The sequence below is a fragment of the Triticum urartu genome, chromosome 1 (genome assembly GCF_003073215.2).
Source record: "Triticum urartu cultivar G1812 chromosome 1, Tu2.1, whole genome shotgun sequence".
Lineage (NCBI taxonomy): Eukaryota > Viridiplantae > Streptophyta > Magnoliopsida > Poales > Poaceae > Triticum > Triticum urartu.
Genome location: NC_053022.1, coordinates 495364501 through 495369215, shown reverse-complemented (window position 1 = coordinate 495369215; position 4715 = coordinate 495364501).

Here is a 4715-nt window from a genome sequence, read left to right as displayed (position 1 = left end):
GCCTTCACTGCGTCCTTGTCAGCCGAAGATATAGAGACAACCATAAAGTCCGTTTTCAATGCTCATTCCTCCACATAAAATCCGGAGAAGTAGGAACGACCACCCGACAATCCAGGCGTGCGTGGGACATGGAACAAACCCCAAACTTCCGCAAACCGGCCACGCGTTCCTCAGATGCGAATCACCAGGGGCACCTGTGTAATAGCACAGTGCCGCCCCTGTGCCTATAAATTCACACTTACCGCGGTCATTATCTCCTTCTTCCACCCTTGCACGAACCCTAGCGCCACCGCTAGCTCTCAACGACGCCGGCGACGAAGCGCTTCGCTGCCGCAACCTCTCCGACGCCGTCTTCACGCCGATCGCGGACATCGTCCTCTCCGCCGTCGCCGTAGGTGTCTTCCGTCGCCAAGTTAGGGCACGGAGGATTGAAATTCTCGGCCTCATCTCCCACTCCGTCTAGCAGTTCTCAGTGTGGTAAATAAAACTCCCTTTTTACAGCACCGTTGATCCTACTGATCTGTCACTTTCTACCACAAGCAGTTTCTGTTCACACAAGCTAGATCTCTCTCAAACTGCATCTCATAACATGCCTAGTATATTCACTTGTGCTTCACAAAGTAGTTAGATTCCTCACTTGTTCTGATCTGTGGATTCGTACAAATCTGGAACCAACTTCTTATTTATGAGTGAATGTCTTCGCACGATGAGGTCAATGCCTTCTAAACTGACTTATCTTCAAAATCTTCTAGAATGCATATGACCTCTTCCCCTTCCCTCGCACCTTAATGCTATCACAGGTACATGTCCGTGGGAGAATCCTTTGGTTCTCATAGTCTGCATTCATTTGCAGAATTCCTACAGCATCACATAAATTCTCCTGAAGCCAGTTCCTGTTGGTCCAGCCAAAGAAAGCCTTTGAAGCCTTTGAAAGTTTTAAAGCCTTTCAAGTTAAAGTTTATGGCTTCAGAAGCAGCAGCAAGGAAGGGGGGCAGACAGCGACGTGGAGGAACATCCAAAGATCTGCCTGATGAACTGGCAGAAATGTATAAAACAGATCCTGAAGAGAATTATGGTCAGCGCAAGACCCGAATCCAATGGATTCGACGCTATTGGGCAGAACAATGGTTCAAATACCGCTTCACAACCCAAGAGTATGCTGAGAAAAGTGCCATCAAAAGACCGTGGGGAGACATCGTATACAAGAACCTTGTACCCAGGTCCAGAGATGAAGCTATTGCCCAAAGCTTCTATCCATGCATGGTCCGTGGGCCACAGCCTGATGATGCACATCCGTCGTCACTACTCTGGTGTCGTGACGACAATATGTTCAAGCGCAACTTCCAGTTTGCCCAAAGCTCAGCGTGCAAGAAGTGAAGAGCTTCAAGATCATGTTGCACGAACTAAAGGAAAACTTTCTGAAGAAGCGTGCAGAAGCTCAAGGTTCGCGGGAGCGAATGAAGACTCTGGCAGACAGATGTGTGCAGGCCTACAATGAGGCCGAGAAGCGCAAGGCACTTGGGCGTCCTGGCATCGACCCCAAGATGGCCGCGAAGAAGAAGAAGAAGCCTGCTATGGCTGAACCAGAGGCACCAAGGCAAGAAGCAGTTCCAATTGTCTTCCCAACTGCAACAACTGGCTCGAAGCCAAAGAGTCGGTCAACCGCTTCAGAGCTCAAGAAGACGCGAACTGCAGAGGCTGAAGCCAAGAAGCGGAAACACTCTGAAGCCTCTCCTTCTGCCCCCACTCAGAAGAAGCGAAAGATCAAGAAAGCTCGGGCTGCTCCCACAGAGCCCTTGATGGTTGAACCCCTTTCTGTCGTCTATCCTGACGCAGAACGACAACTGACAGTTCATGAGCCTGCTTCCACAGAGGCTCTTGAAGCTAAAGACATACCAGCAGCTGACCCCATCGCTGCTGAAGACATTGGTCATTAGGACAATGTACAAGATGATGCAGCCCTTCCTCAGTATGAACACAGCGAACTCATCAGCATTGGTCGTCTCTGACGCCAATTGCACAAGATGCGTCATGGGCAGATCGCCCTCAAGAGGAAGAAGACAATGAGGCCCAGCCCACTCCAACCCCACAGGCGTCGTTTGCATTCCGCAGGCTTCGAAAAGGTCCAAGGCCTCAAGTCTATGCTGAAGACATTCCGGCTGCATCAGCCGCAGAAGAAGCACCACAAGAGCCCACTCCTATGCTCCACCAAGAAGCAGTTCTCCAGGAGAACGTGCTTGTGACTGACCCTCCAGCTAGTCAAGCGGAGGCTGAAAATATTGAGGCTGCCACAACCAACACTGAAGCCAATGTGGAGCCCTCCCCACCAAAAGCTTCAGAAGACAGCGAAGCTACTGATCTAGACACTTCTGTTCCTGAGTCTGCTGCAGGTCCTCAATTTGATTACCATGTTGAGCACAGGCCTCATGTCCAGAAGCCAGTCCCAAGGCTGCCGAGATTCCCAGGTCCTGCATCAGCACCTGGCTCCTTTAACATCAATAGTTTCAAGGCAGATAATACGTTCTTCAACAGCTCCAAGAACCCCTATTCAAGGGAAAGGATTTCATCAGATAGGTTCTGGAGCTATCCTCAGCGCAGCTACTATTCATGCATCCTATACAACCAAGGTCGCATCTTCCCGCACAAGCGCCTTGATGTTGAAGCTATTGCTGGTCTGCCCTGTCTAGAGGAAGCGTTGGATTGCTTCAAGCAAGTGGGTCTGCTGCAGTTTGTAACTGATGAAGAGCACTGGAATGAAGAGCTTCTCCTGCAATTCTATGCCACCCTCCACATCAAAGGATACAACAGAGATCCAAAGACTTGGGCCCTGGAGTGGATGACCGGCAATGTCCATCACGAAGCCAATGCATTTGATATCATTGAGCTCACCGGCCTGCCCACTCCTGGCGAATTCTTCGAGGAAGGCTGTCCACTACACACTGAAGCTCTTGAGAGCATATTCCAGAGGCCTGAACCGAATATGAGTCAGATGCTCTCCATGATGAAGCCATTGCCCCACGATGCTCCTTATCCAACAGAGTTCTTCGTTGAAGACTTTGAGTACCTGCCCAGAACCATCTATCACATTATCCGGCGGACTCTCTGGCCTATCAAAGGGCACTCTCCAAATGCCAAGATCGAGGGTGCAATGAAGACTCTGCTGTTTTGTATCCTTCACGGCAAATGCTTCAACGCACAGGACTTCTTCATACGCCAACTAGCTGCATCAGGCTCAGATCTGTTTGGTTTAAAGTTCTATGCTCCTTGGGTAATGAGGCTGATCAAACTTCACTCTGCCATCTCGTATCAGCCCTCAGCCCGCAACCATCGGATCTTCTTGCCTGATGTGGATACCTCTGCTGAAGCCATCTATCCTGAACCTGCCAAGCAACCTCTGAGTCTTTAGAATGCAGAACACCAGAGCTTCACTCAAAATGTTGAAGGTGTTGAAGCCATATCCAGGGTGTATCCTTTGGCTGACACTACACATGCACCACACCCTGCTTCAACTGAAGCCACTGACAGTGCAACTGCTTCAAGACCCAAGAAGCGCGCTCGTGTTCTCAATGACCGAGAGCTTCTTGTGGCCCTTCATCAAAAACAAGATAGGCATCATGACTGGCTAAAGCGTCAGATGAAAAGCCTCTTGGTGGATGTTAATCGTCTTCGAAATCTTGCCACCAAGAATGCTTTCGTTACCCATGAAACCTGTCGTCGTACATGGAAAGGGCTATCAATGATGTGTACTGAAGCTGAGCTTGAAGAGGATGGCTTCACTGAGCGATTCAAGTTTGACACCACACCTCCTAGAAGGGCTGTGATGCGAAGCACATCATCACTTGAAGACTCTAAGTTCTCTTCATCTGCTGCGACAGTAACTGCACGAGTCATCGAGGATGAAGACGATGCAACTTCACCACCACCCTCTTCTGCACCGCCAAACACCTCCAACAACCCTGCTGCTCCTGGGAACGAGTAGACACTCTATGTCTTCAAACCTTTTTGGTCCTTGCTGACAAAAGGGGGAGAAGCATATGGGTTGATAGTCTTCAAGTGGGTCCATATGGGCGGGTGCTTTATGTTTTGTTATATTTTGCTTCATGCTTACAACTCTCGTTTTACATTTGGTTCTTATGAGTTGTAACACTTAAACCAGATGGTCATCTGCTACTTGTTTGCCACCCTGTTTTGCGAAGATAAATTCCGCATGTGCGACGATAAATTCCGCACTTATCTCATTCTGCAGACGTCCATTTTCCATTATGCATGTCATTATCTTCATATACTTTCACATGCATCGTGGATTGTCATCATAAGCTGAAGTGGATCTCCACAAGTACAACCTGCCATGTGCATTTGCATTCCAAAAGCAAATTAACTTATATGCACATCTTGTTGGGTTTCGTAGTAATTTCAAAAAATTTCCTATGCACACGCAAGATCATGGTGATGCAAAGCAACGAGAGGGGAGAGTGTTGTCTACGTACCAACGCAGACCGACTGCGGAAGCGATCACACAACATAGAGGAAGTAGTCGTACGTTTTCCCGATCCGACCGATCCAAGCACCGTTACTCCGGCACCTCCGAGTTCTTAGCACACGTACAGCTCGATGACGACCCCCGGGCTCCGATCCAGCAAAGCATCGGGGAAGAGTTCCGTCAGCACGACGGCGTGGTGACGATCTTGATGTTCTACTATTGCAGGGCTTCGCCT